Consider the following 13,537-nt stretch of genomic DNA (forward strand, 5'->3'; position numbering starts at 1 on the left):
GTTTTTATTATTTGTGAATAATTGAAGAACTACCTTACTGTCCACATTCTCCTTTTCATTTTGACCACCAGGAAACTTAGGTCAAATTTCCAGCCCAACTATAGTAACTGATAATGCTTTATAACCTAAATATCAATGTTCTATTTGTTTTTTCTTCAGTCTCACTTTTTTCAAATCTACATTGTTTTCCCATTTTGACTTTTATTATTAAATTGTAAATACGTTGGTAACATGATTTAAATTCTTTGTAAAAGAAGAAAGAGAAGAATATGTAAAAGTAACCCTAGAAATTATCAATAAATTTTAGCTACAAATATTTAAATTTGGAAGTACCATGACAATCCGAGTTGCTAAAGTGAGTATAATGTAAAAGAGGAAATCTAGGCACTATATTATGACTATATTATACAAGAACAGCTATAGATCAAAAAAGAATGGTTTTCCTTGAAAAGAGAAACTAAAATGAATTTTTCCCATGGGGCACTCATTTTACATAACACTCTCTTGGGAATTTGGTTGCCATGAGTGCATTTTCTAAAACTCTGATTGACACTGAAAATTGGGGGTGGGGGGAGGGAAATCCTGAGCAATTTAAATTGCCAAACTGAGAACAAACCCTGAAATACAGTGCCTATATTAAGGTCACCTCAGTGAACTATTTTAAAAAATAGGAACCATCAATCTTCAGAATTACTGTGTTAGATACCATTCCCTCAGTGGACAGGTGGTATATTCTCTGGAAGGACTGGGTGGCATGCTTCATGAATACAAAGCAGTTACCGTGTAGACAAGGTCTATGCCAAGGAATTAGATGGAATGGAAGGATAGATGCTTGGGATGACAAAAATTTCGAACATCTTTTCCCAAACATTTGGGAAGGTTTTAGGGATATGAGTAGGTACCCTAATCAGTATAAGAGATGTCATTTACAGTCCTATGCCACTAGCTTTATTTCGCCATCTCCCTTCCAACTATGCTTTTAGTTGTGGTTCTGGAATCTCTGCAGAAGAACTAGAACTAAGTTGCCATCATCACAGAAAACATCAGGTTCAAGTTGTAAATGCTGGTGAGCACACCCAACCAGTAAACATCGTCTCCATCAGGGTCACAGATGTTGCTGAAATCACAGCAGGCTTTGATGGTTTAAGGAGTAAAATGTAGCCTGTGTCCACTAAATCAACTATCCTCATAGTACTTTGGTGAGAAGAGTTTCTGCATATTGCCCTAACCCATCATATAGAGCCAGAGATAAACAATTTGCTCAAGAACATGTATGCCGAGCTGGGGATGTGGCTCAACCCTGGCATGTGTGCAGCCTGGGTTTGATCCTCAGCACCACATACAAACAAAGATGATGTGTCCGCCAAAAACTAAAAAATAAATATTAAAATTCTCTCTCTCTCTCTCTTAAAAAAAAAAAAAGAACATGTATGCCACATGGCAGCAACTTGAGTTAATGCATTCAACTGAAGACAACTTCTGCAGAAGGTCCCCGAATTCAAAACTGAAGATTAAAAATCTTATTCAGTGACATGAGCATATTGAATTATTAACAGCCCTAAATGCACTCCTAATAACACTACTTGGTCCCAAACACCCTTGAATTATAGACTTTCTAATATTTAAGGATTTATCTGGTGATGATTAAATCAGGACAATTAGCTTATCCATCACCTCAACTTTTATCATTTATTTATATGAATATATTCGAAACCCTCTTATGTAACATTTAATTTCAAAGATGTTATATAATGCATACATAAATTGAAATGTCATATTGTACTCCATAAATACTTATAATTATTAGGTTCTTACTTTGTAAAATAAATATAACCTAGGTTCAGCCAAGTTTCTTTCAACAGGAAAATTATTGATGACATATGCCAGAGTAGCTTCAGTAAAGGTACAGAAGAGTCAGGTACGAAAAATTTTAGGAGAGATCAGTGGTGAAAGAAAAGACTTCAAGAGTAGAGGTTTTGGTATGTTTGTTTTGTTTTAATGTTTGGCTGTAAAGGGGGAGGATGTTAATTTAAGGGTGACTTCCTCAAGCAATTGTACCATGAGAGTCTCTGAGGTCATCCAGAAAGTGTGTTGCAGGGATCTTAGAGGATTTCAGTGAGGAGAGCTCAGGGAACCTCCAGAGAACATCCACCTATGCCCCATTTGAGAACATCATTGTATAGAGGTGCTGAGCACCTCTCCTGGGAGAATTCCTCTCTTCCTATAACTCTCCCTACTCACTTCCCACAGAGGGGTAACTTCTAGAGGGACATCCCTCCCAAATTAGAAGGAGTTGGGGTCTGTAGCACAGGTGAAAAAGAGTCATCATGATCTCGGGAAGGAATATTTGTAATTGGGAAGATGGAAGGTAAAGACTTTTGCTGGAAGCATCTGATGGCCTCTGTGTTTATCCCTGTGGTGTAGATAGCAGCTTCCTGTGTGGCCAAAAACAACCATGACAAAGGACACTCAGTAGTAGGAAGTTAGGGAGAATAATCATGATCAGAAATCACAGTGGTGGAAAATGGGAAACAGAGAAAGAAAAACAGAGAGAGGACAGCTTCTAGAATTTAAACTAGATGATTCCACACAAAGTAGCTACATGATTCGGATTACATTATTGTGTTTCTAAGCCTCAGCTTAGAATAAAATCACAATCTACTTCACAGGAGGATGAGATGAAATAATGCTCAGAGAAAGCAGGCCGTTTTCTAAACTATTGGATTATGTCTGGCACAAGGCTTTCTAGCTCAGCAATTCTAACCAAGGTGAGATATGACCTGGGAATGTGAGAGACATTTCCAGGAAGCCCTGGAGGCTCAACCAAACTTTTGACTCCCCATCCCCATCCCCATCCCTACCCCCAATATCCTGCTCTAATTTTCCTCAAAACTCTTAGCACCTGAGAGAACATTAACACATGTCTCATTTGCCCCATTAAAACATACTCTACAAAGGCAAGAATTCCTGTGCTTTATTCACTAACTCATGCCCTGTTCCTAGAAGAATTCCCAGCACACAACAGTTTCTAAACAAATACTCTTTTAAATGTATTGGATAAATTAATGACTGCAGATGGCATGCTTTCTAGACTGCGTGCTCCTTGAATGCAAAAACTGAGGTCTTTACTTCTGTATCCTCGGCAGCTGAAGACATATAGATGTGATAGTTCAAAATGAGAAACATAGGAAGTTACTTCTCTTACCCAGAGTTCCTTGACTGTAAGTCATAGTATAACTGATCTCTATCTCGCAAAGTGATTTTTGAGGATTAAAGGAGATAATTTCTGTAAAGCACCCAGCACAACTTCTAGTACACAGTAGATGCCTCTGGCCATTTTGCTACTTGTTCTTCCAGATCCACTATCAGCCTTTTCTGCCCGGCTGCCTGCCTTGGAAAATGAGCTCAGTGGACTGCAAACCCAGGCTCGTTAGCCCTCTGGTGAAGCCAGCAGATGGAAGGTTGGGAGGAGAGTGGGGATGGGGTATTTATTCCCCAAATCCATCTCCCACTTCCCTGCCCTCCCCCACGCCCAGCTCCCTCTCTGTCAGACCCTAGTTTATCCATGGCTCAGTTCTGCTTCTACCTTGACATGACTGTCCCTAGGCCACAGCACTTGTTGGGTCCCAGTAATAACTCCCTCCTCTAATTATAGTAACCACTTTCTTAGTTTTAGCACTAAAATCTCATGTCCCAGAAAACACTGAGGCCCAGGCAAACAGGAACAATTGGTCATTATACTCCCCTTGTTCCTTCAGTCTCAAGGCAAAATGCAAAACACGAACCTCTCTAGACTTCTGCAGGCCATTTCTAGCACTATGGGATTATGAATGATTTTTTTTATTGCTCTCATTAGATACATACATATATATGTAAATTTGGACAGAGTTCTGGAAAATGGAAATTTTTTGTAATAGGCCAAGCTGCAACTACATGACCTTAAGCAAGTTACTTGACCTTTCTCTGGCAAGTCATTTGTAAACTGGTTGATCTTACTTGCTGCACTCTTGATGCTGCCTCCTTCCAGGAGCAATAGACCATACTAATACCTTCAGGTCTCTCAAGTAATGAGCTGAATAAATATCTTGAAAGAGTAATGATTTCCCCATTTGTCACCTGGCCCCTTAGCTTGGCTTCCAGTACACTGCTATCTTAAGAGTTTTCTGATGGAAGACATTCATATTCTCCTTGTTGATTGAGACACCCAATTGTATACCTAGTTACTTCTCTGGTATTTTTCAGGGCCTACTGTGGAGGTTTGAGTGTGTCCCATAAAATGATATGTCCAAATCCTAATGCCTGGTACCAGTGAACGTGACCTTATTTGAAAATAGGTTCTTCACAGATGCCATTGAGTCAACCTGGATTTAGGGAAGGTTCTAAATTCAACGACTGGTTTCCGTGTAAGGAAAAGAGCAAGGAAAAATACAAAGAGAAGGTCATGAGAAGATTTGAGGTACAAAGAGAAGGTCATGAGGCAGAGATTGGGGCTGTGCTACCACAAGCCAAGGAACACCAAGAGCCAGCAGAGGCTAGAGGAGGCAAGAATAGATTCTTCCCTTGAGGTTTGGCCCTGCTGGCACCTAGATTTAGAACTTCTATTCTCTAGAACTATGAGAGAAAAAGCTTCATACAAGGCTTTGTGTGTAGCCCTTTCTATACAACTTAAGACACTTTTCCTCAATTGAACTATTCCTCACAATGGTATCAGACCCCATCATGGGTGGTTATATCCAGTACCCTATTTTCTGCAGGAAATCAGACACTTCTTCCTGGATGCCATACAATCAATTCAAAACAAATATGTCCAAACTCAGTCATGATCTTCCCCCAAGCTTGCTCCTGGTTCCCTTTCTCTAACTCAACCAAGAGCATCATCATCTATCCATTCTTCCATGCTTTGAAGAAAGCATCCTATCACATACGCCAGCAAGCTCTATCTCAGGTTTCTTAACACCCTCACTTTTTCATTCACAAAGACATTGCCTAAGATCACAATTGCCACTGATTCTGGTCACAACTACTGCAACCAGCTTCCTGGGACAGACGTTTCCATTTCTATTCATTCTCAGCGTTTCCTTCAACGTTGTCAACCTAAAAATTCAAAATCATCTTTTCACGGATCAACTTCAAAGTTTCTGCTGGGTCCCTATGGCCCAAAGCAATGATTCTCAGCCACCTTTCTGACATACACAAAACAGATGTTCATATGCTCCAGTGGGTCACAGCGCCACACAATTCTCTGAGTGTTTGTCACAGCCTTGCCCCTGTCTTTCCCAATGAAGAAAGATTTCAAGCTGCAAGTGAGTAGGATAACTTACTTACCAGGATAACCACAAGTCTTCTCTACCTGAAAATAAGACTAATCACTTTAGAAAACTTCAACATGTTATTATTCACAACAAATTACTTACAAATACCCCCAGAGGTACACAGCACCTTGGCATAAGAGTTAAGAACAAATAGCCTGGAGAAAAATCCCAATTCTCCTTAGCATATCACATAAAGCCTTCACGATTTGGCTGCAGTTTTCTTATTGTCACTCATTCTGCACATTATACCCTGTGTTCCAAGGACACTAAAGCTACTCAGTGTTTTCCCAAAGACACCAAGTTCAGTAAATTTGAACTTGACATTATGTTCTTTCTGCCCCAAATGTCCTTCACATCCTTGTGCAACTGGCAAACTTTCTCCTTCTTTTAAGACTCTAGTTGAACAGTGCCTCCTCTGGGAAGGCTTCCCTGATCCTTAGACACAGTCTCCTCCTGTTCCTTCCTGTATAACATTTTGTACACACCTATAACAGTTTCCTAGGACTCCTGTGTTACGTCAGGTGGCTTATAGAAACAGAAATTTATGATCTCACTATTCTGGAGGTCAGAAATCCAAAATCAAGGGGTAAGCAGGGCTGGTTCCTTTGGTAGGTTCTGAGGAGAAATCATTCCTGGCCAATTCCAAACTGCTGGCACCTGTAGCATCTTTTGGCATGGAGCTGAAGGACTCCGGTCTCTACCCACATAGTCACATGGGCTTCTTTGTGTCTCAAATCTTCCCCTTCTTTCTCTTATAAGGACACAATCTATGATTTAGGGCCCACCCTAAATCCAGGGTGCTCTCATCTTGAGATTCTTAATTACATGTGCTAAGATCCCATCTCCAAAGAAGTTCACATTCACAGGCACTGGAGTTAGGACTTCGATGTATCTTTTTGTGGGACACAACTCAATCCGCCATGTGTCTCCAGCCGACTGTCATAAGATGTGATCACGTGTATGTCTCCTTCACCAGACTGTGGGCTCCTTGAGGGCAAGATCCATCTACAACTTTTTTTCTTAATTAATCTCTTCAGTTTATGACAGCTCCAAACACCTAGTCAGTCAACGATAAGTATATATGTAAAGAAGAAAATGAAAAGCAGGTAGGTTACAAGAAAAATTGGCTACCTCCCTACCATGAAGCTCCCCTCCATCCTCCGTCTCCCTAGAATTTTCCATGCCTACTACTCTTAACAAGAACACTACCAAGGGCAACTCCCCAGGGGCTGGAATGGTGCCAAAGGTTTTCCTGTCTCTTCACAGATCACAGACCTGAAAGCTTTTTGAAGTCATCCAGCCCCTGCCTTGAGGTGCTTTTGACAGGTGACCTAATAAACAAGACTGAGGTCAGTCAATCCTCTATAAGGACCAAGAGAGACATGCTTCTGAAATCCCATTTTTATAACACCATTCCCATTAGTATTATTTAAAAAACAATCCCAATCTCTTCCTTTTATGTAGTCCTGCCTTCCCAGACTCTCCGCCCTTTGCCAGCCATGCCGAGGCCCAAATTCTGAGGAACTAGGAAATCCTGTCCAACTGCCTCCCTACTCTTGGAAACTGAACACAGTTCAAGAATCAGAAAATCTGGAGATCTTGGCCTTCAGCAAACCACTGAGATTTTCCAAAAGGCTCTTCTGTATAGCTATAAAATTCATTGATAGGCATCATTCTAACTCCTACAAGAAAATAATAGGTCACCCCATTAATTACTCTGAAAAGTTCCATTTACAACTGTATATCCAGTAACTATCCATATCTTTTCCTCCTAACCCTGGACTTTCAAACTGCCTATATGAAGCCAAAAAAATATTATATCTTGCTGTCGCAAGATTAAGTTTCATTTTAGTCCCAGAAAGAAGTCAAAACAAAAAGGAGAAAGGGAGAGAGAAACACCTCTAAGCCATGCATAGTTAAGGGTTTGGTTTCAGATCAATGTTAAAAAGCAGAGATAATTAAAAACATCATAGGATTTGTGTACACCACAAGAGCTGCATTGCTAACTAAAACCATAACTGACCTAATTTTACTAAATGTTCCAAAGAAAATGACAGACATGCAAAGAAAGAAATATAATACAAGCAGTGGATGATCCATATTTTCCCCTTGAGTTTCAAACACATTCCTCAGACGGCAGACAATACTGACATGTTACTGACAAGAGAACAGACTCTCAGATGGCCAGCAAAAAAGGGTGTCTGCACATAAGAAAACCCATACAATGGACCCCAAGACCAGCCCTGCATTCGAGATTCCCATAGCCTTAGCAGTAAAAGATGGACAGATATCCTCTACAGAGGGATTTTTTTTCTTAATTAAACCTCAGAATACTCAGAGAATGAAACAGAAAGAAAGGTAATTAAAAATCAATCCATCACAAATCCTCCTCTTTTATCAAATGCATTAAAAACGTACAAGTCCTGTAATGAGAATTCGTTTCTGTCTTTCAGTACAGGATACAATTAACTAAATCTCCACCATCCCATGATTCACATGTCTCTAACTGCACTCTGAGGGGTATCCACACAATATGACAATAAACACCCCAATGTCTAATCTCTCCTCCACACAGTTTCTCTTTCCATACTGCAGTTATTCCTCCATGCACATCTTCTGGGGAACAGGGCACACTTTGTAAGTTATCTTAGATCATCTGGCAGGATTGAAGCTATAAGCTGGCATTTTACTTGTCTTGTTCTACTTGGAAATCCCTCTCAGCAGCTCTGCCTTCACAAAGGACTCAGGCTGTGCTATTTTTTTTCTGAACTATTTTATACTGAATCTTGGTAGGCAAATTTGATGGAGTCTGGCCAATAAAATGTCAGAAGGAGCATAGTGTCAGCAATAGCAAAGATTGAGAGGATCCAGGGGAAATTCTTGCCCATAGTCAACAAGGATGAGAGCACCAGCAAATTGGAAAGTCCAGCCCTCTGGAACATCTTATCTCTATCTAGCCTGTGCTGCATTATCTGACACTGCTTATTGCCTCTCTCCTGTGAAGTAGGGACTGGCCCTGCATTCTTGATTCCCATAGCTTTCACAGTAAGAGATGGAGGGATACCCTCTACAGAGGTGACTGAGCTCCCTATTGTTTACGAGTCAGCTCTTTTATTAGAGAGGTGTTGCCTCATAGCAACTGCAGATAACAACATTAGCTCCCTGTAAACCTGCTGAGGTATTGTCTATTCAAGATTCAGGCAAGATAGTCCAGGCCCTTGGCCAAACACCCAGATGTTACCATGGCTAGCATGCTCCTAACATTCTCAGTGTAGGTAGGAAGAGCAAATGCTGGTTTTCAATGAACTGCTAAGACTTACACCTTTTCACTGGAAAGCAGTTTTCTGTTTTCAAATGAATGGGGTCTTGTAATTGATTTTTCTAGGAGCTATTCTGCAGGCTGTTCACTCATTCAGTGAACATTTATTGAGCATGAGACACTCTGCCAGACACTGGGGAGCATCACAGTGAACAGAAACTATGCCTTGCTGTGTGGTGTGGAAGAAAGATTCATAAGCAATAATCATAATCTATAGGATGACAGTGCTCCACTATGGAAAGAGCCAGGCAGGAATAGATTCAGAACCCCTGTGTGACCATTGATAATCTTCAATAATTGAGCCCCAATTTCCTGTACAAAATAAGGATACTATGTTCTTTATGTGTTTTCAGAGATGAGTGAAGAAAATGAATGTGTGACAGCAAGTACTATGCCTGACATGTAGGAGATATTCACTAAAAGGTGACTACTTCTGCTGCTTTTGACACAGGACTCTGTAGAAGACTAGGGAAAGGTGAACTCTTCCTCAAAGCAGGGTATGTACTATCTGGGGGAAATTATACACCAACTGGCTCTTGAAGACTATCACTTCAGGTATGCATTTCTATGCAGCAGACTTCACTAAGACCCACTGCCTTAAAATAGCCATCTAATTTTGCTCCTGATTGTAATGCTCAGGATCATAATAGGCTCAGATGTATGATTCATCTCCGATCCATGTGGTGTCCGCTGAGGCAGCCTAGGCTAAAGGACCCACTTCCAAGAGCACCCCTCACCCATTCCTCTAGTACCAGTGTTCCTTGGACTCTGCCCCTCACAGCAGCTCCTACTCCATGGCTTCTCCATGTGCCTTGGGTTTCCCACAAGCAAGGCAGTCTCCGGGTAGCCAGACCTATTGCATGGCTGCTGGCTTCGTCCTCCACATGCATTCCAAGAGGCAGAAAGGGGAAGTCACAAGTCTGAGGTCTGTCTGGCTAAGTCATATTCTACTGCTTGAGCAGTCACAAAGCTCAGCCTGTTTCAAAGTGAAGGGACACAGATGCCCATTTCTCAATAAGAGTAGTAGCAAAGGCTTGCGGCTATCTTTAATGTATCACAGATGTGTGGGAAATCACCAGAGTGGGGAAGCATTCACAGACCAAGAGGAGAGATGGTGTGGACGAGGCTGGAGGTAGACTCAACATTCTTCTTCTCTCTGCTTGGAGTGTGAGGCCCGTGGGTGCATGCTGGAGGAAGTTGAGCTATTTATTTCCTGTTGTTCAATTTAAAAAATTTTTTTTCATGTTGGACCTGTGTGGACTTCTGAGTCATCATCAGCTCCTTGGAGGAAGGAAACCGACCTCTAATTCAGCATTTCTCCTCCTAGTGATGCTGTATCTAGTGGCAATGGGAAAAGTCTGGTGCTCAGTGATTATAAGGCAAGCAACTTCTTTGACCCTCTCTCTCATTCTTTTGTTCTTACAACCAAATCTCTTTTGACTCCTTATTGTCCCCAAGTCACCTCTCAGTTAGAGTATGAATTGCAGACCATTGCACCATTTATATTTTTCTCTCCTGAGTTCCCTGCAGAATGTTAGGTATCTAAGGCTACCTTGCTAAGTAAAACCATAACTTCCCATCTCCTGTCCCTAGGACCATGTCTTACCCACTCGGAACCAAAAATAACTTTAGTTCTTGGAAAATATAGTAAAAGGTATAATTTATTTCCTCAGGAAACTTCTCTTATTACGGGGAAATGAAATGGAGACAAACCACTAAAACATACGGTGGTAAACACAGAGATAAAGGAGAAATAGGGCCATGGAGGAGATAGATGTGCCTAAGTCAGCAGGTGGATTTATTTGGGACTATCAGAGGTTCCCAGGTGATTTATTATAAGACACACACATGCACACACACACACACACACACACACACACACACACAGAGTGAGAGAGAGAGATTGAGATACAAATTTAGAAGAGAAGAGAAAGGCCTATTTTAGGGGTGCAACATGTGTTGACCATATAAAGGATGTAACTAAACATTGTTGTTTCATGGTTGTGGTAAACTTGCCTCAGATGTCCTTGCAGGGACACTGGATTAGCAGCATTTCTGACTCTCTTCACGATTGCTTCACTGACCTACTGTTTCATCATTTTAATGATCACTTAAGCAGCTAATGAATTTCAGACTAACCTTGGCATTCTCAACCAGTAAAATTCACCCCCTTTCTTTTCAACCCACACCCAGATTTTCCTATTTGTGTGAGATCATTCAGCATATCATGGAGAAAGTTATCGGAAACAGAGGGAGGGACAAGTCAGGCTGCTAGCCATGATGAACCACCCTCAGGTCTTCCCACACATTTTCCACATTTCAGTTTCTCTTCCTCCACTATGTTGCTGCTTTTCGCTCTGTCATCTGTTTTCAAGAACCCTCATAAATAACTTTAAAAGTCAGCTTAACCAGCTTTTTACAATTTCTGTATAATTTAAAGGGAACTCAAAGAACATCAACTTTCAACTTTTCACTTTACTAGGAACTGAGGCCCAGATACACTAAATGTCTTTCCCATGTCACAGAGCCAGGGTTTCTGACTCCACAGCATGTCACCCTCCCCTAGCCATGTCTAAGAAGAAAGAAAGAAGGAAATTTGCAATCTTAACTATGAAGCACTGTGAACAAAACTCAAGGAATGCTGGTTGTTGTTTTTTTTTTAATATGACCTGTCCCATTTATTTAATTACAGATGGCCAAAGAACATCTCTTATTCAAGGCAATAGACCTACTCAAGCAAGCAAAGCCTTCTCAATCAATCCAAGGAATGAAGCTAGAAATACCTAATCGCTAAAGAAAGAACATATTATACATTCCATTGTCTTTTCTAACCGGAAAGAACATTCATCAATTATTTCAAACATGAAAATAAGGTCTTAACAAAAATTCATTCTAAGAATACAGCGTGTTTATATATTTTTTTCCTCTGGAGTCAAACTCTTGTTTTCCATAGAGAAGTAATGATGATATTGATTAAAATCTTAAAAGTATTAGAGGACAAATTCACCTTGAATGATACAAACAGTGCTTAATTAACACACAAGTGACATTGTTGAACTGCTCTAAAATAGACAGTTTCTTCTTTAACTAGCAGAGAGGAAATTAGTTTACATAATAGCAATTATATAATTAGAAGTAACTAAAACAATGTTTGACTCTTTTGCCTTAATAACTGTGTTATGATAGAAACAAAATATTATTTATGTTATCCTTTCATTGAAGCCAATACAAATTATAAGGCAGCTGATTTTATTTAAGGATGTCTATTTATTACAGATTTCTTTTAGATTTAGCCACCACAAAAATGACTTTATGGCTATGAATATGGATGACTGGATAATTTAATACCATACCATCTTAGCCAAATCAAATCAAAATGTACTGAACGTCTATCTTCCACTCAAGTAATTTTTCTTTAACTGTTTTTCTCCAAGCCTTCTTGATATGTTCTGACTTGCTGGTTGTCTAACTTTTGGTTAGTAACCACAGTCATCCGGAATGACACTGTGCAGAATGTTTAGGAATTAGTCTTGCAGATAAGTGTAAGATCCACGAGGGAGAAGTAGGACCAGCAGGATAATAAGTTAAAGCACAGCTGGGTAGGAACACCAGAAGACAGAGCTCAGGGCTGGAGGGAGAAGGGTAGAGAGTGAAAACAAGAACTTCCTTATCTATCAGGTCCCATTACTGGACTGGGCTGGCTGAAGCCAATTCCCAGCTACTAAGACCACAGGGAAGGTATGGTTTGAGGAAGGCCCCTCTCTGCACTCACAGAGCAGGCCTGTGTGCTAGGGCAACCCCCAAGTGTAGCACCCTGGTGCTTCAGATGGATTAGGATTGCCTAAGACTATTGGTGAGATAGTCTTCTGAGATGTGTCTGCAGAATGTTAGCAAAATTCCAATGTACTCCAGCTGGAAGTCAACTTTTGAGGCAGACGAGTCATTATTATAAATAAATAACATGTGAAAAACTATATGAATAGTCCTTGGAAAAAGAGTACTAATAATACTATCTAAACACAGGAATGATAAGTCCTTAAGCCAGTAGGTGGGATTTTGAAATTTCATGTTTTAGTCAGTTATTTCACTGCTGTGACTAAAAGACCTGATAAGAAAATTTTCAGAGAAAGAAAAGTTTATTTCGGGGCTTATGGTTTTAGAGATCTTAATCCAGCCTAAAGGCTGGATGTGAGGAAAGCAGCTCAGGACATAGCACCAGGAAGCAGAGCAAAAGCTCTGCTCATAAGGAAAAAATATAAACCCCAAAGACACACTCCCAGAAACCCACCTCCTCCAGTCATACCCTCCCTACCTACAGTTATCACCCAGTTTGCCCTTATCAGGGGAATAAATGCACTGATTAGGTTAAAGTTCTCATAATCGATCATTTTACCTCTAAACTTTCTTGCATTGTCTCACAGATGAGCTTATGGGGGACACTTCATATCTAAACCATAACATTCCTATCTAGGGAACTTGTTTTCCTTTTATTTTCCTCACCCTCAAGAGGTTAGTAAAATACTAACGCATACCTAATATATATTTTGGTCATTTTTCCCTCTGTTTAAAACATAGTTTTTCTAGATTTGACTTTTTTGTTATATATTAATAATGTTAAAATAAACACCTATTTTTTCATTTTGTATAGCTTATAATAATAATATAAGTTGTCTGAAGGCATGAAACACATATACAAGCCTTTGTATCATCTTGTATCCAAATGCATCCCATGTTCTAATGAAATACTTTATCTTGAAAAAAAATGTATGTTATCACCACAAGATAATATTTATACATTAGTGCTTTTATTCACTAGAATCAGTAATGGGAAATGTCTAGCTCAGTGCCTGGTTGGAGGTGGGAGTCAAACATGGGGATATCCTGGTGTGGAGTGTTTGGACTAGGC

This window comes from Urocitellus parryii, chromosome 5 (genome assembly GCF_045843805.1).
Source record: "Urocitellus parryii isolate mUroPar1 chromosome 5, mUroPar1.hap1, whole genome shotgun sequence".
NCBI lineage: Eukaryota > Metazoa > Chordata > Mammalia > Rodentia > Sciuridae > Urocitellus > Urocitellus parryii.